At 41.5% G+C, this 19,413-nt stretch overlaps 1 protein-coding gene and 1 long non-coding RNA gene across 5 annotated transcripts in view; one reads left to right on the forward strand and one right to left on the reverse strand.

Moving 5' to 3' along the window:
• Positions 1-19,413, reverse strand: part of LOC140424995 (uncharacterized) — a 351,986-nt gene that overhangs the window by 328,781 nt on the left and 3,792 nt on the right. The window lies entirely within an intron of this gene.
• LOC140424993 (DNA-binding protein SATB1-like) overlaps positions 8,910-19,413 on the forward strand; it is a 220,936-nt gene continuing 210,432 nt past the window's right edge. For 2 of the 4 annotated variants that reach the window (XM_072508748.1, XM_072508750.1), the window contains exon 1: positions 8,926-9,346. The gene's annotated coding sequence lies outside the window, so the exon portion shown is untranslated. Of the gene's footprint in view, positions 9,347-19,413 lie in introns of all 4 variants that reach the window. The other 2 variants (XM_072508753.1, XM_072508751.1) reach the window with 2 other exon arrangements.

A 19,413-nucleotide genomic window follows, 5' to 3' on the forward strand; every position in this document is an offset into this window, starting at 1 on the left:
TAATCCATCCCTGCTTCATCCGTTGAATATTTCATATAATTATTTTATATTTCTCAGAGAGGATTATGCACTCTTCATGCACGGTTTCAGACTCTGGGGTGCGAATGATTCATCTGTGCAGCTATGAATCTTAGATTTATGAACTGTGAATTTGGAAGTTAGCATTTGAAGAAGATATTTTTCAACACTGCTGCATAAGACATTTAACCAAAGCCTGTAATTTGTTGTTGCTACTGCAAATAATTACAATGAACAGCTGCATTATTTGCATCTTGAACATAGATCCTGCATACTTTTTACATGCTGCAAAATTGTTGCTTGGGGAAAACTTACAATGAGTCCTTCAATATATGTAAAGGTGACCATATGCTGCTTTCCCTTTTGAGGGGGAGAGCTTATTGGTTGTGATTTAACCTGAGGATCACCACATCTCAGGCAAGGGTCAAGGTTGAGAAGGTACGGCCTTCATGAATAACCTCAGCCGGTACGGGAATTGAACCCATGCTGCTGGCCTTGCTCTGCTTCTCGAACCAGCCGTCTAGCCAAGTGTTAACGCAATTATTTTGTCAACACTATAGGTAATGTGCTTCGTAAAACAAGATGAACTAAGACTTTTTTAATGGAAAGTATTTGGAACAGAGTGAGGTGGGAGAAGAGCGAGAGTAACAACTTTAAAATGGAAATTTAGTGAATGTGGGTATTCAGTGGTGTGCGGGAGATATGCTGTAGTACCAAACTAGTGCTTTTTATCAAACTGAAATTTAAGCTTTAATTTAAAAGTGTGTAATCGGAAATCAGTTAACTGCCAGTCAACTGTGAGTAGGTCACGGCCCAGGTGTTAATTAGCTAGTTGTTTAACTGGGAGTTGACTGATCAGTTGAAACCAGTTTGAGTCCAAAAGTTAGATAAAGAAAGGTAAACAAAGACCTGCAGTTGTATAATTCCTTCAATGGCCTCAGGATATTCCAAAGTGGTGGGAATGTGGGAAGTTAACGATATTAACAGTGAACTTTAGATTAAATGAAATAATAGACAAGCAACAAGACAAGACTAGCAGAGATCTAGAGGAATAATGAGATGCAATTTGCCCAGTAACAAGATAAGCAGGAATCTAGAGACATTGAGGTGCGAATGGCCATATCAGAAACATTGTTTACCAGAGATCAGTGCGGCTGTATAAATGATAACTTCTAAACACAAGGAATTTGAGAGACGTAGACAGCAGAATCCACAGAGTGGAATATCAACGAGACTAAACAGTATAATTGTTAGCACACTCTTTGGGGAGGCAGGTTAGTTTTCCATCCAACAGTCAGAATGACCAGTTCCATCTGTGATCCAAGCCACAGAGGCCTGTCCATCTAACATTTAAAGCCATGGCAGATTGCAGATATTCTCCTCTAAAAGTCACAGCACTGCGCCTTTAATGAACCAGGAAGAGATAATTTCCCAAAGATGGTCACCCAAGTGGCAATGTATTGTAATTATTAACTGCATTTGACCTGTAGAGTTACTAAAATTTGATGTTGCTTGGGAAAAGGGGTGTCTCAGTGAGTTCAGGGAGCGTGGATATATTTTGGGATCATACTTCAGATAAAACAGTGTGTTTTGTTATTCATATGCTTAAGTGTCATAGTACATATTAATCTTTTGTTGTGTGCTTTCTTTTTTACTTTAATAAATATTCTTTATTAATTGTTTATGCAATGACTGAACTGGTTCCTCACTGGGTTGTACATTGTTTCTCAATTAATCCAAACAAAAATACACACCACTGAGAGCCAGTGTTTCAAATGATCATTGGGGTTTTGAGACACTCTTGCGGTTACCATGAGCAGGGTTCTTAACAAAAGTACTCTACGGTTAATGAGATACATTTGAACTCAAGTAACAATTGAAGTATCTGAAACATGCCAATCTGCATGCAGAAAATTCTCAAAAACAGCAATGTGCTCGTGACCAGACAATCCGTCTTTTTAGTGATGTCAGTTGAAGGATAAATAATAACCAGGCCACTGGGAGAAGCTTTCCTGCTTTTCTTTAAAATAGCATCATGTTTCATAGAATCATAGAATTTACAGTGCAGAAGGAGGCCATTTGGCCCATCGAGTCTGCACTGGCCCTTGGAAAGAGCACCCTACCCAAACCCATTTGCTTCCATCTGAGAGGGCAGACAAATCCTTGGTTTAAACACTGATCCAAAAGATGGCACCTCAAGATGGCACTCCCTCAGTAATGCACTGGATTGACAGTCTGTTGACAGTTGTGTCTCCGGAGCGGCAGCTACTGGACAGAGCCCGAACACCTCTGGACGAGACCAGATAGAAATGGGAGGACAAACTGGGGACAGAAATGGGGTGGGGACTCTGGAATGAGGCACAGAGCAGGGCCAACTCCACCTCCTCCTGAGTGAAGCTTCGCCTCAAGCAGCTCAAAGTGGTGCACAGAGCGCACCTAACCAGAACCCGAATGAGTAGGTTCTTCCCGGAGGTGGAGGACAAATGTGAGCGGTGCCAGAGGGGCCCGGCCAATCACACCCAGATGTTCTGGGCTTGTCCCAAGCTTGCTGGGTTCTGGACAGCCTTCGCCGAGGCAATGTCCAAGGTTGTGGGGGTGAGGGTGAAGTCATGCCCAATCGTGGCAATCTTTGGGGTATCGGAGCAGCCAGAGCTACACATGGGTAAGGGGGCCAACGCCCTAGCTTTCGCTTCCCCAATCGCACGCCGAATGGAGGGACCACAAGCCGAGCCAGAGGGTGGCAAAATGTACAGAGGGTAAACTAAGGGAAGGACAAGACAAACCTTTCTGTACAATACAATAAATTAACGCAACTAACAATGTATAGAACTCATTTATAAATTTGGAAAATGCCAATCAAAAGATTTCAAAAGAAAAGTCTCTGGAGTGGAACCTGAACCTATATCCTTCTAACACAATTCCAATCCACGATGTCCATGGCCACGGGCTGAGCCACTGAACCACAGCTGACATCCCAGGATTATCTCTTAAAAGATTTTTCCAAAAGCTTTGTACACCTCCCCTACAATTAAGAGAAACCCAAACAAATCGTAATGCAATGAATGACCAAGGATTGTGTCCATTTTAACTTTGCAGTGGTAATAACGGCGACATTATCAGCATACTCCATTGAAACTGAAGGCAACTTCTGGACTCTGCACACGAGCAGAATACTTGAGAAATCCAATGGTCCTTGGACAGCACCTTCCAAACCCGTAACCTCTACCAACTAGAAGAACAAGGACAGCAGGTGCATGGGAACACCACCTGTATATGCTCCTCATAGTCACAAAGCATTCTGACATTTTAACAATTCATTCAAGGGCTGTGGGCTTCAGCAACTAGTCCAGCATTAATTTCCCATCCCTAAATGCCCCCTGAGAAAGTGGTAGTGAGCTGCCTTCTTGAACCGCTGCAGCCCATGTGGTGTAGGTACACCCAGAGTGCTGTTAGGGAGGGAGTTCCAGGATTCTGACCCAGTAACAGTGAAGGAACGGCGACATATTTCCAAGTCAGAATGGCGAGTGGCTTGGAGGGGTACTTCCAGGTGGTGGTGTTCCCATGTATCTGCTGCCTTTGTCCTTCTAGATGCTGGTGGTCATGACTTTGAAGTATATCACTGTTCCCTCACTGTCACTGGGTCAAACTCCTAGAACTCCCTACCAAATAGCAGTGTGGATGTTCCTACACCACATGGACTGCAGAAGTTCAAGACGTGACTCACCTGAACCTTTTCAAGGGCAATTAGGAATGGGCAATAAATGCTGACTTTTCCAGAGGTCCCCAGGTCTCAAGAATTAATATCCTACTTGCTAACACCACTGCTGCTGCACTCATGGAAGATCTTTTACATGGCACCAGATTTGATTGCCATCAAGAAAGAGGACGTCTGCACCACAGAGATCATAGAATAGAATCCCTACAGTGCAGGAGGCCATTTGGCCATTCGAATCTGCACCGACCCTTTGAAAAAGCAATCTACTTAGGCCAATCCCTATACCCGTAACTCCTCCTAGGGGAAATTTAGCACGTCCAATCAACCTAACCTGCACATCTTTGGACACTGGAAGGAAACCAGAGCACCCGGAGGAAACCCATGCAGACGCGGAGAGAATGTGCAAGCAGGAGTCACCTGAGGTCGGAATCCACACAGGAGTCACCTGAGGTCGGAATCGAACCTGGGTCCCTGGCGCTGTGAGGCAGCAGTGCTAACCTCTTGCCACTGTGCCACCCTTGATCACCAGATCAATGTGGGTATTTTCTTCCAGATCAATTGTAAGGACCATGTGTTGCTGCTAACCACAAATTCCAGGCTAATAAATGTTCCAAGGTGCTCCATGAAATCCATAAAAATATTGACATAGTACGTTAGCCTTAGTACATTGAACCGAGGAACTAGAAGTACGATATATTAGCTCATGTTCTTTTCTCCTTTGGATCACCAATTTCATCCCCCACTATCTTCATCTCTGATTTGTATCGTTTCTCCTATATTTTTCTGCTGTCCTTGCCTTCCCTATTTCTCAAACTGAGCCTCCGGCATTTGGATTTGAAACAATGGTTTACCAAATAATATTACAGCGAGTCTGTAACTTTATGTTAAGAAATATAAGTAAAATTGATGTGTACATGTACCACATTACACTGCTTAATATCTACATACATTTTACTCATTATTGTGCAATTTTACCAAAAATAAAATGATTCTCAAAAGCAGTCACTGACAATACAACATCAGGTTACATTCTAACCCTTCAAATGAATTATTGCTAGCACTCATGCAGTGTCTTAATAAATGGTTGATATTTTAAAAGATTCTTACTGGCAATACAACACAATCTTATGTTTTATCTTATTCTAAGGAACGAGACATCGTCAGAAGAGTGGTATTTTTTCCACAAGTGAAGGAATACAGTATAATTAATACTTTGTTTGATTACATATTATATTTGTTTTTATTGGACCTTGAGAAGCAAGCACTGATTGATTTCAGACATACTTTCAAAGGGAATATGGAATTGTGAGGTACATCAAGCTGGGTTACTCTGTTAATTCTTTCCATCAGATAACGCCTAGAGTAAGATCAGTACAAGCCTGGGAACATATAATGCAGAAGAAAAGTGAGTGCCAAAAGAGGACAGAGAGAATAGCGAATCAATGATGAAACACCTCCATGTTCATATTTGCTTCATTTCACTTTTTATTGTAAGGGTGATGAGGAATTGATAGAATATTCATACAGACAAAGAAATTAAGATAGGACATCCAAAGTCATTACAATCAAAGATCTATTTTATTGCAGCTTTTAAAATGTAGATTTCTATCCTATAAAATGATGAGATATGATTTGTTTTTAATGATGGCTGTAACAAATTTGAATTAGGAAATATATAAAATAATTTTTAATTCAATCTAACAAAAAATTGCAGGAATTGAATTTATGGGCAGCATTTGCACAGGTATTTAATTCTTAAAGATGGCGTTGATAGTAACACGAAAAAGAGATACATGGTAACAAGTTGTAATCAATCTTTCTTCACAATCCAAATTAATTTCTTCTGAGGGCAACAGGTGAGAAGTTTAATTTTCAGTTAAGAGGCTGAACTCTGAACTCGAACAGGGGCGTTATCCCAGGGTGCTGGCCAGCACTTTTTCCTCAACCAACACCAAAAGCGTCTGACCAGTTTTTCATTGCCTTTTGTGGGATCTTGCTCTGCGCACATTGGCCACTCTTGTGACCTATGTTACACCAGTGACTGCTTTTCAAAAGTATTTCATTGGCGTAAAGTGCTTTTGGGTATCCTGAGGTCATTAAAGCGATGTGATTTCAATGAATATCTGGTGAAGCCCCCGTCTTTTTCTTTTGAAAGTTAACATTATATAGATACACATGTTTGCTAATTTTAAACAAAATTCATAATTTCCTTATCTGATCACCTCAATGTAATCAACTCAATATTTTGGTCGCATATGATCAAGATTAAGTTTAATATACTAATTTAAATACTAATATAATGTGTTCCCATGCTTCTACCGATTACCCTTGAATACATTCCCAGTTTCACTGTTTCTTGAAGAAAATAACTGAAATGATCTTTCAGAAATGCTTAAAAAACCCGATTGCAGCCAATACACACCTTAAAAAATGGTGGGCTTGGGTGAAGGGTCTGCTTAACAAAGAGAGTCGCTAATACTTGGAACCCACTTTATTTATGGGCGCTCCTCATTTAAGCTTCCAATTCCACAATACTTTGCACTATTGGATTTGATCAAGCTGTTATCTGGGAGGAAATCATACCAAAACTCCAATCTGACACCCTTAACCTTTTACATTAAAAAAAACATGAAATTATATTTCATATTAAATCTGAAACTGATGAAGGTCGCCACTGTAGAGCCTTTTTTTTAGTATAGGACAGCCAAAATATAAAAATATTTTCATAAAGGCATCGGCTTTGCAATAATAATATATTTATGTGGTTCGCTCACCTTCTGCCTGATGTTAACAATAATGTGGTTAGTTTATTTTTTTAAAGTGAAAAACATTAAAACAAGGATGTGAGATGAAACCATAATGTAGTCAATGAAACAACGATCGTAAAATGCGGCAGATCCTGAAAATACAAATTTGTTGTATTTCAACTTGGTGGTTTGGGAATATATGGCCAGGTAGTTATGGAGTGCGCCACCAAGTGGACAGGCTTGCTGAGATTAACCACAGTCTCTCAAAACTATAGTAGTAGTGAGTGATCAAAATTTCCCTCATGGCTATTTAATTTATGTTCAGCAAATAAACTGCATTAGAGATATGCGCGATTAGCCTTTGAACATAAAATGACTGTAACATTTTAAAGCAATTTGAATGCTGGGTGAGCAGCAAAACTTTCCTTTCAGGGAGATGCAATGTTGAAAGAACCATTCCTTTAGATGGACATGGCCATTTCATTTCTGCTCGGTTCCCCCAATTTGAAGAATGCACCAAACATTACGTGAAGAGTACGACTGTTTTGCGTGGAACCATAAATCGGAGAATGCGATTTAAACTCGAAAACAATATTTAAACTACAGCTGTTTGGGATCCGCCTGGTTATTAATAAAATGTTCCGTGGGCTGGCGCCTTGCTGAATAGATCAGCAATTATATCCTGTTTTGAACATGCTGCATCCAACAGTAAAGCACAACCACACACAAAGTAAATGATACCTTAAGGGGGGGAAAGCATGCCTAAAGTATGCATATCCATTTATACCCCAAATAATTACTAAGGGAGTAAATGTTTAAGAAATTAATGAGATTAAAAGAAATGCAAAACCTTTCTAAATATTTAAATATTTTCAGAAAACTGGTGTGGCAGGCTAGGGAAAGTTTACACAACAAAATGTCGCTCGGATTCTTACATTGTCATATGGAGACATGACAATGTGTTTTTACTTGGTGCAGGTGCATATATGAGCCGTTTTATTTCTGTACAGAATCAAAAAATAAACTTCACTCCAGTTATCTTCAAATTGATACAATGATCAACCTGAACCAATCAGAATAATTTCTGCTTGATAAGTTTTATTAAGACAAAGGAGCTGGGCTCGATAACAGGAATCAGTCGACCTAAAGTTGTTCATATTTATGAAACCGAAAACAACATTTGTCTAAATCATACGGGAATGACAACGCCAATTTGATTCCTTCGCTGTTCATTGCAATCCCCCATTCCCCAAATGGACAAAGCACATGTGTTTCTAATGATAAAATATGTTTAGTTTAACCTATGAGGAATTCACGTTCCAGTTATTGCTAACTGACCTGAGCACAGTAGACAATAAAGCTAGGAGAAAACTTATAGCAAGTGCATCGTTACAGGCTCAATGTTCAAATCACATGCTATTAATTACATTACCTGTTAACACGAAGAAGACATACCACTTAGAATATGGAATTAATGCTGCCGAATTAATTAGAAAACACGTTATTCTTACATGTGGGAATAAAATAGCTAGCTTAACATCACTGTGTTGTAAGATTCCTGAGTCATGAATAGGTGCTGAATGGGCTAGACTGCGGGACAAAGGAGTCCGGTGTCACTTTATCCTGACATACTAAGGTAGGAAGAGAGAAAATAAACTATTTTATAAGCTTGCAGTTAGGAGGTATTCAGCGCCCTGGGAATGATGGAAAGGAGGTGTAAGAGTTGAACCAGCCGCTCAGTGGAGAAGCCAGTGGTCAGCTTCAGTGAAATCGAGGATTTCAAGAACTTCTGATTGCAGTGTAAAGAAAATGAATGTCCATGTGTTTAATAATGACATAGAGTCCGCCGTTTATCCCTTTATGCTCGTGTTTCTCCCCATTATAATAACCTTAGAGGTTGGAAATATCCAAGCAAAACAACCACGGTGCAGAGAATAAAATACATCGTCGCGCTGGTCGCAAATTGTTGAACTGATGGAAAGGAGGTGCAAGAGTGAAACATTCTGTGCCGGAGTTTGCTGTATCCCACCCCAGGTTGCGTGTTTAGGTTAAAGTATTCCTCAACTATCAATCCCGAGTTACTGGGATCTTGAAGTAAAACTCCTGCTGTGAGCCCAGGGTGAGTGGTGTTCTGAAATGCATTCGCTTTGCAACCCATCATTTCCAAACTGAACCATGGTGTGCCGAAACAGTCTTTTATTTAGTATTTGTTGGAACGTATTTCCAGCCAGTCCACTTGTCTGGTGGCGAATTTCCCTTGTAAATGATGCGATGCTCTTCCTGCCCCGCCTGAATTATTCACCCTACCTTCCTCCCTGGGTTCAGTTTTGTGCGGGGCGCGAAGCGCCGAAAGTGCTCGGATGACTGGGCAGGTAGTTTGTGGTGTTTTAAGAGTGCGCGGTGGGAGAGTGGCTCTGACCGTCCCGAGGGTTGGTAGCCGCACTCAGTCCCACCCCGCGGAAGGTGCTGCCTGCCTCGGGATGGCTGTGCTGAGAGCTCAGCATCGCCACCCGCTTTCCTGTTGCGGTTCACCTCCATTCAACAAATAACGACAACTGGAAGTGTTTGCATATTTCACCAGGCTGATTTCCTGTGAATAAACGAAAGCAGACACGTCCCATACTTTACCTCGCACTGACATGAGCGTTTCTGTTTTACTCCGCTGTGAACTGTGCCGCACAGGACGCTGATCCGGGAGAAGTTTTGTTTTTTGCAAATCAATAAGTCCCAGGACTTTGAAGATATTTTCTTACTGATCGAGGCGAAAGCAGAGCATTCGCTGCAGTTTATTTTATTTTTTACGTTGTTTGGGGGGGAGAGAGCAGGAACTTTAAATGTGGCGACAATTCTAAGGTAGTCTACCCGGGTGAGCATGTTACTTACCTTTATTTGAAACCCCCTTGTGATTTGTGGCGGGTTGTGTGTACAGTTGTGGTGGGGGTGCTTTTGTAGCAGCAATTACCGCCTTATTCTGTGGAAAGAATGTTTTCTTCAGTGACATTTGATTATACTGCAGAGAAGAATGTGTTGTGTGCCGTGATGCGCGCGTTTGTTGTAGCCCTGTAGCATGGTGGCTATTAAGAGCTTGTCTGGTGAGCTATTAGGAGTTGGCGTGTCCTAGCGCCACTTTAACTTTTTAATAGTCTAACCTGAAGAAAATACTTGTGGAGCTAAGATCTTTGTGGGCTTAATTGCATGTTGAAAGAAGCCTTTTAAATAAAAATGCCCGCTAAATACTCTTTATAAGCATTGCACCTGTACGGAAAGGATCCATATCGTTAATCTGCCTGTATGAAACATCACGGTAATTACTATTAATATCGTGGTGCTTATGTGTTTTGTATGAATAGATTAACTGCCTGCAATACTGTAAGAGTGTCAAAATGTGAACCACAGTGAAATGAACTGGGGAAGCCTCCTATTAAACCCGTCATGTGTTTATTGAGTTCCTCCTCTGATCTGGTGTGCTGCAAATCAGGTTAAAGTTTATCTGGGTTATTGGCCGCTGCCCGTAAACATTCTGTGGTCGAGCCTTCATTTGCATCAACACTTTTGGAAGGGCTGAGTGGCAAATGATTGTGAAATATTTGTCCCACACATAGTTCACCGATTATTGCTGATTTTTAAAAAATGCCTAAATATTTTTAAAACTAAATGTTGAGCCAATATTTTACCTGAGCTGATCTATCTCACCATCGTATAGGCAATTAATCACACCTCATCTGAATATTATTATACCCCAAATGTAAAAGGAAACGGTCACACTGCCGATGAAATATAGAACAAAACTAACATTAAATTTGCGGGGGAAATAACACAGGCCTCTCTACTCTACACAATGGCCCACCTCAACGTATTCATCCGACCAACAATTATTCCTCCAGGTTAGGAACTGTACACTTGTTCTTCATTCCCCCCGAGTTAGTAACTGTTCTGGAAGCAGCCTGCGTGTATTGCTGGGCCGCCTCGTGTTCAGCTTTGAATTGCCTCGTCTCCACCTGTCTTCAGTTTACACCTCCCTCGAGGTCAGCCTTAACGCTGGCTCAAACGCTGCGGGTTTTCTTCAAAATATTTGTTCAGAAAAAAAGTTCTTAGTCTGGGTCATAATCTGATTCTCTCCGAGAATATGCAGGAAGAAGGTGATTATACCTTGCTGTTCTCTCTGCCAGCCAATTAACCTACATTCCCGATCCTGGAATGCACGCATCAATACTGAGAGTTTTTCCACAGCGAGACGTTGTAGTGAGACCTTGTCCACAGTGAGGCATGATACAGCATTTCCGACCGTGGAATATTACCTACATCAAGACATTGTCTATGATGAGGTATTGTCCACAGCGAGGCCTTTCCCATGGTAAGGCGAAGCCCAGGTGGAACATTGTCCACAGTAAAACATTGTCCAGACATTATCCGTCTGCCGTTTTTCCCACAGGGAGACAGTGACCACAGGAGGACATCGCCCACTGGGAGATAATGTCCACAGGGAAATATTGTCCAATGGGGGACATTGGGAGACTTTGCACACAGTGAGATATTGTCCATAGGGATCTATTGCCCACAGCGAGATATTGTCCCCAGCAAGACTTTGTCCACAGCAAGACTTTGTCCCCAGCGAGATATTGCCCAAAGCAAGACTTTGTCCACAGCGAGACTTTGTCCACAGCAAGGCTTTGTCCGCAGTGAGATATTGCCCACTGCGAGATATTATCTGTGGCGAGACTTTGTCCACAGCAAGACTTTGTCCACAGCGACATTTGCCGACAGCGAGATATTGGCCAGAGCGAGATTTTGTCTGCAGTGAGACTTTGCCAACAGCGAGCTATTGTCCATAGGGATCTATTGCCCACAGCGAGACTTTGTCCCCAGCAAGACTTTGTCCCCAGCAAGACTTTGTCCCCAGCGAGACTTTGTCCCCAGCGAGATATTGGCCACAGCGAGATATTGCCCAAAGCAAGACTTTGTCCACAGCGAGACTTTGTCCACAGCACGGCTTTGTCCGCAGTGAGATATTGCCCACTGCGAGATATTATCTGTGGCGAGACTTTGTCCACAGCGAGACTTTGTCTACAGCAACATTTGCCCACAGCGAGATATTGACCAGAGCGAGATATTGCCCACAGCGAGATATTGCCCACAGCGAGATATTGCCCACAGCGAGATATTGCCCACAGCGAGATATTGCCCACAGCGAGATATTGCCCACTGCGAGATATTATCTGTGGCGAGACTTTGTCCACAGCAAGACTTTGTCCACAGCGACATTTGCCGACAGCGAGATATTGGCCAGAGCGAGATTTTGTCTGCAGTGAGACTTTGCCAACAGCGAGCTATTGTCCATAGGGATCTATTGCCCACAGCAAGACTTTGTCCCCAGCAAGACTTTGTCCCCAGCAAGACTTTGTCCCCAGCGAGACTTTGTCCCCAGCGAGATATTGGCCACAGCGAGATATTGCCCAAAGCAAGACTTTGTCCACAGCGAGACTTTGTCCACAGCACGGCTTTGTCCGCAGTGAGATATTGCCCACTGCGAGATATTATCTGTGGCGAGACTTTGTCCACAGCGAGACTTTGTCTACAGCAACATTTGCCCACAGCGAGATATTGACCAGAGCGAGATATTGCCCACAGCGAGATATTGCCCACAGCGAGATATTGCCCACAGCGAGATATTGCCCACAGCGAGATATTGCCCACAGCGAGATATTGCCCGCAGCGAGATATTATCCGCGGCGAGACTTTGTCCACAGCGAGACTTTGTCCGCAGTGAATATTACCCACAGAGAGATATTGTCCACAGCGAGATATTTTCCACAGTGAGACTTTGTCTGTAGTGAGACTTTTCCCACAGGGAGACTTTCCCCACAGGGAGACTTTCCCCACAGGGAGACTTTCCCCACAGAGAGACTTTCCCCACAGAGAGACTTTCCCCACAGGGAGACTTTGCCCACAGGGAGACTTTGCCCACAGGGAGACTTTGCCCACAGGGAGACTTTGCCCACAGGGAGACTTTGCCCACAGGGAGACTTTGCCCACAGGGAGACTTTGCCCACAGGGAGACTTTGCCCACAGGGAGACTTTGCCGACAGGGAGACTTTGCCGACAGGGAGACTTTGCCGACAGGGAGACTTTGTCGACAGGGAGACTTTGTCGACAGGGAGACTTTGTCGACAGGGAGACTTTGTCCACAGGGAGACTTTGTCCACAGGGAGACTTTGTCCACAGGGAGACTTTGTCCACAGGGAGACTTTGTCCACAGGGAGACTTTGTCCACAGGGAGACTTTGTCCACAGGGAGACTTTGTCCACAGGGAGACTTTGTCCACAGGGAGACTTTGTCCACAGGGAGACTTTGTTCACAGGGAGACTTTGTTCACAGGGAGACATTGCTCACAGGGAGATAGATATTGTCCACAGGGAGACTTTGTCACAAGGAGATATTGTCCACAGTGAGTCATTGTTCACAGGGAGATAGCTATTGTCCACAGTGAGACTTTGTCACAAGGAGATGTTGTCCACAGTGAGACATTGTTGACAGGGAGATATTGTCCACAGGGAGATAGATATTATCTCCAGTGAGAGTTTGCCCAGTGAGAGTTTGCCCAGCGAGATATTGCCCACAGCGAGACTTTGGCCACAGGGAGACTTTGGCCACAGGGAGACTTTGGCCACAGGGAGACTTTGGCCACAGGGAGACTTTGGCCACAGGGAGACTTTGGCCACAGGGAGACTTTGGCCACAGGGAGACTTTGGCCACTTTGTCCATAGGGAGACTTTGTCCACAGGGAGACTTTGTTCACAGGGAGATAGATATTGTCCACAGGGAGATAGATATTGTCCACAGGGAGACTTTGACACAGTGAGATATTGTCCACAAGGAGACGTTGTCCACAGTGAGACGCTGTCCCACAATGCGCTTGTGGGGGGTGGGGGAGTAATTTTCACCTCGCACCTGGATCACTAATTTACATCGATACAAATGTACACTCCATTGAAGTCAGTGAAGACAAAATGTTCAAGTTGTGAAATCAGCGATCCATTTAATCCCGGGATATATATGGTCATAGAAATTATTCTGTTGGTGGAGCTGACCTGACCTGAAATAAGTAAACCTGTTGGAGAGAAATCTGTTAATCCGCTTCTAATGTGTTGCCTTTCATAGTGCTTGAAACAAGTACAATTAGGAAACAGATTTCTGTTATTGCGTGGCAGGTTATCATTCCAGTGGATAATTTTGACGGAAGAAAAAAGACCTGAGCGCAAAACTGTACTTACCGTTTAGGCGCGCATTTCTCTCTGCTCAAATTATAACGAGAGGAATTCCATCAAAGTGGTGAACATGGTGATACCCAGATAACCCTCGATACATTGCCGCGAATTGGAGGATGTTTGGCAGCATGTATGTGAACATGTTCAGTTTTGAAGATGACCTTCACTTCCACCTTGTGTCTGCAACACGTTCACACATCCCAGCTTGAAGATTTGCCACAATAATGTTATAGTGATTTTGTGCTAATTCAGTGACTCTTCATTAATTTAAAACAAAGATTAAACTCTCGACAACATAATTGCACACTAGTGGTGGAAGCGGACGCTCCCTTCCCACGCAATGCTGGCTGGTTAATCTAAGGCCTAGAGATTGTAAAGACACAAGAACAATGTTACAAGGTGAAGGAAGACAACTGAAGAGAGAGAGACAGAGCAATGGTAGATGTGGAAAGTAATCAAAGGAAAAGTGAGGAAGAAGGAAAAATCTCTTTTTTCACTACTGAATCAGTAAATCGACAACGGCGGCAGGCACATAATAAGCAGTTGCTAGTCAAACTGCCTCTTCTGAGCATTCCAAGTTTACAGAAAGGGGACTGCAATATTTACATTTTGCCTTTTCAGTCAGTATTTCCAAGCAACCGAAGACCAGATAGGGTGAAGTTCAATGAGCTTTTACATTGCTCCATTAATCCAACCTTAGCTCCAGCAGAGATATAAAAGGATGGAATACAGATCAGGTCTGTTAACATCGGCAAGCGAGTAATGGCAGGTTAGCATTTCAGGTATTCACCCTTTGTCTAAACTAGCAACTGAAAGGGAAGTGTAATCTTTAAAATGATTGAACAAAACAAAGAGCGAGAGACAGAAGTTAAAATCAAAAGTCACTTGTGCTGGCAAAAATGACAAAAAGCACATCATCATCTCTGCACCGGTATACAGGTACGTGAGAAAGGTTGGAAAAAAACAGTGGATAATAAACAAAGAATGTATCAGGCAGTGAAATGTTAGAAAGTAAATAGGAGCCTAAAGAAAAGCTCCAAAATGGAAAATGTAGACGTGAGAAACAGACAGGTGGGCAAAGAGATCAGTATGGATTTGAAATAAGAGTTTTAAGTAATGAACCAGAGGATCACACTGCAGAAAGAAAATAAATATTAATAAAGCAATCAACTGATCGCCATTTGGTCTCTTTTGGAGAGGAGGCTGCATTCTGAATTGCACATACAGTATGCTAAATTGAGAAAAGATCATTTAAATTATCAGCTCACGGGAAAGAGTGATTGCAGCATCAGACGAGGGTATAAAATGGTGCATTCCTGTATTTTGGTTGCAAGGGAAATTGGAAAAGGAGGACCTGCCATAGATTGAGGTGGAAGCAAAACAGGCAAGGATATCAGGAAGTGAACAGCTCCTCTGGGAAGTGTTGAGAGGAAGGAATCGTGCTGATAGCATCTTGTAGATAGGAAAAGCGATGGAAGATAATCTGGTAGCTCTTTAAATTCCACAGTCTGAAACTGTGATACATGTGGTCCAGGAGCCTATTACTACAGAGAGGGCAAACCCATGCCTGAGGCAAACAAAAAAAGGCATTTCAGAGCTTTTGCTACAGAAAGTGAGTTATTAGGATCGAGACCGTAGGGAAGGGGTGGGAGTTTTCAGAAAGGGATTGCAAAGAAACATAATTGTATGTCCTGCTTTGTGCATCACGAACATTCACATCCTCCATCTTTCCAAATTAGGGTTTGGAATTCCAAATCAAATTTAATTAATGCAATTTAGCATTAGATTAGATGCCATCTTTCAGAGTAGATTCACTTTTTGAATTATATTAATGAGAAGAGATCTCTAATTACATGCAGGAGTAAATTCAACTCCACCTCAAGATTCCAAATACATTTATTGATAAGTAGAATTTGCACAGCAGAATGAACTGTTTGTGCAGATAGATTGGAATACTTTGGATATTGATCAAAAACATGCTGTTGGCTAAGCTGGAACATTGAATTCAGAAGATGCTCTATCAATATCAAGTTTTCTAATGACTGTTTACTATATGGAGTAGATGATTTGATACGCAAACTCGGCACTGGGGTTCCAATTATTTCTTTTCGTGTTGTGTAAATCTTTGGTATAATTTCCATGTCTGACCAATACAGGGCTGTAGGTAACAGGTCATAAAAGCTAAAATTAATTTATTAGTATCTGCATCGTTTTAGCACCCTTGACAAGGATTATATTTCTGTTTAAATTGAACTCGACCACAAATGTTTCTATTTTTTTTCTTTCTTTTTACACTTGCATATCATTCATGATTCACTTATATCTGTAAAGCTATATAAGTTGTGACCATTTGATATCAATACTTTATTTTGCAAGTCTGGCACTTGCTTTAAAATGGCCACATGTACACTGACACTGAATAAGCGTTAAGTAAAACCTTGGATCTGGAGGAGCTATGTTCAGATCCTTTGAATGTGCACTACTGATGTTATAAACTGGTTACTCAGTGAGGAAGATTTTCCACTGGACAATCAGGGATTCAGATGCAAAAAACCATCAGACTGTTAGGAGTTCAATACATTCTCTACACTTCCCCCATCAGGATTAGAGTCTTAAACATTTGGATTCATGCTCGTCCTATATTCCAGGGATGTGGAAATGATTAGCAGAAGAGAGTATGCCTGTGCATTCTTCTACTTTTATTGATGAGCAGTTATTGATCCATACTAAATTCCCGAAAAATTGATACAAACCAGTAAGTTTCTCAGAAAAACAACAATTAAGATGAAAGAGGAATGGTGGGGCAGTTTTTTGTATGCTACCTGTTTATCTTTGAGGTTTAGGTTCAAAATCTGGCCAGAATGATGGGATAAAGATTTCCTCAGACTTGCAAAGGTCGAATGTAAAAATGAGCTTGGGCAATCTCAACAGGCAAATCCCACAACTAATGGGTGCGGGATAACAAATAGGCAATGTTTTGGAAGGAAAATGGAAATATCACAGTAGTTCAGTATGGGGTGATTTCTCTGATTGGGAATATATAACAGTGAATATTATAGAGGGAATTTTGATTTTACTTATGGCTGTGAATAACTGACCTTGGCGTGATTGATGTTGACACTGGTTGTTCCATTCTCTATGACTGATATTCCTTACCTAAATGAGCACCCCCCCCCCCCCCCCCCCCAACCTGCCCACACAAAGAAACATTAAAAACACCTATTTTTAATCTTGGTTGAATGTGCAACGCTTAAGCATAATAGAAAATACATTCATTTTTAACAAAGGCCATGTCTGATGTATCCACTGCAGTGGTCCAAATTGGAACAAATTGTAATTCTTCAAAATAAACCAAAATGAGTTTAGTTGAAGTCAAAATCAATTCATTCAAGTGACCTCTTTACTGACCATTAATTTGCACTTGCTCATGCTAACATGCACTCTATTTACATAGTCTGCTGCAGTCCAGTGAAAACATTGAAGTGTGGGATGGTAGGATTAGGTGGAAACAAATGCAATGGAATTAATTTTTGTAGTGATCTGTTTAATTGATCCCTGAATAGAGTACTGCAGGGAAAATTCTGAAATCATTTAAGAAACAATTTGATGCTGCAATTTGGAGGGAGGGGGAGCAGATTGATGTGATGGGCTGAATGGTCTTCTTCATCGGAAATAGTTTAGTGAATTTGTGCTAAGTCCGAAGAAGATAAAAGGTGGAAGTTTCACCTGATTTGGGGAGGTTTAATCACTATCTATTTTGTGACATGTACAGCAGGGATACAAATCCTGTCTGAATCACATTTTTTTAAAGTACAGCTTTCTATGTGCAACACTTCATCTTAGATTACTGACTGTACAGACCTCCTAAAGTCTGGCTTTGATATATGTATTGTTCATGAGCATCCTATAGGGCACTTATACAGCTTCTATGCTTATTTGAACAATTAGACAAAATAATTGTCATACCTCCATCAACACAGACTGTTCACTCTAATACTAGCTCAATTGAAACAATGGGAAATATGATGTATCTAATTTGCAACATCTGTGAAATATCCTTGGCATAAGAAACTGCACTGAAAAGGGATGTACATGTTAATAAATTTGACTTGATTGGATGATGAACCATGTCTTAGAAACTATAAAAAATGTCAAATTTATTAAAATATCAGGATTTGTATACAGCAGGAACTTTTCAAATAAACAAAAGTAATATGATTCCAAGTATCAGTGGTTTTCCTATTGAGACTTTTGAATTTTGATGGTTCAGACGTCCAGTGAATAGTTGATCAATACAAACCAATAAATAACTCTCAGATTTGATCCTGGTCTCTGCTCGGATTGCTCACCTCAGCAGGAATGATAGTCACACTGCTGCAATTGACTTTAGGACCTTAGCATATGAAGTCTTATGCTGATCACTATTTATTGAGCCCTGTGAGAATTACTTCCATGCATTCCTGGAATGAAATTGGCTGTAATGGTCCGTCAGTTAAATAGCCTACTGACATGCTTGGTTCACAAGTGAATGACAGCTGATCTCCCAAAATCATGCCATTATAAGAAGTCCATGCATTTAGGAGGAGCCAATAAAAAAGAAAATCAGGGAAGGAAAGTCAGATGTTTAAATTTTCTATTTGAATTCCTCAAGACAGATTCATGAAAAAGTTTACCTCGGTAAATTGTTGCTGCCCATTTATGAAATTATTCACAGGATGCCGCCTGGGAACATCCAGGGGTTCTTTTGTTTAAATTTAACGACATGTATGTCCATAATATAGTTTAATATTTAATTATACTAAATTCAAAGCTTGTGGATGTGTTGTGTTTTAAAAATTAATTGTCAGCAATTGTGGAGAGCATCAAACTCCTGCCTCCATTCAGTCTTCATAATAGTGCACTTTGCTAGAGGACTGGAGCTGAACATTTTCCCTCCTTACTTCAGGGCAACTGCGTCAATTGCAGAATGTCTCTCACTGTACACATTAATTCTATTAGTAAGTGAGAATTTTTAGCATCCTGATTGACCCCAAGTTCACCTACCTCTTTCACAGCTTAAGCCACTTATTTCTACCTCTAGAAAATAGTTTGTCTTCACCTCACTCTTCCATTGCTGAAAACCTAGCGCATGCCTTCATTATGTCCAGGCTCAACTTCTCCAAGAGTCTGGCCTCAATTCCTCTGAAGCTTCAACTCAGCAAAAATGAACACATCCCTGTCCACACCTGCATTACCTTTCACGATCTTATAACTCTGTCCTCTCCATGTTCCACTAGTTCCCTCTATCCCAATGTGTCAGTTTTAAAATTCTTGTCCTCATTTTCAATTATTATTATGGCATAACCCCGCCCTGTTTTTGTGTGCCTTGTGCCCACCAGATTTCTTCTTAACCAATATTCTACCTCTGACAGTGACTAATTAAGTCACCATGACCCTGTCCTCTGGAATTCACAACCTTTCCTGCCACCATATCATCACTTACCCACAGTTGAGATTAACTAACTAAACACAGACAAGGGATTAGAATGGGAGCAATTAACTGTCCATAGCGTCCACCTTTTGTTTAATTGCAAAACATTAGATTGTCATTACAAATCTCTGATCTGCTGAGTGTTACCCTCCATAAATCAAGTTAATATTGTTATTGGGTTACGTTTTTAAATATTAG

This window comes from Scyliorhinus torazame, chromosome 6 (genome assembly GCF_047496885.1).
Source record: "Scyliorhinus torazame isolate Kashiwa2021f chromosome 6, sScyTor2.1, whole genome shotgun sequence".
In the NCBI taxonomy this organism is placed as follows: Eukaryota; Metazoa; Chordata; class Chondrichthyes; order Carcharhiniformes; family Scyliorhinidae; genus Scyliorhinus; species Scyliorhinus torazame.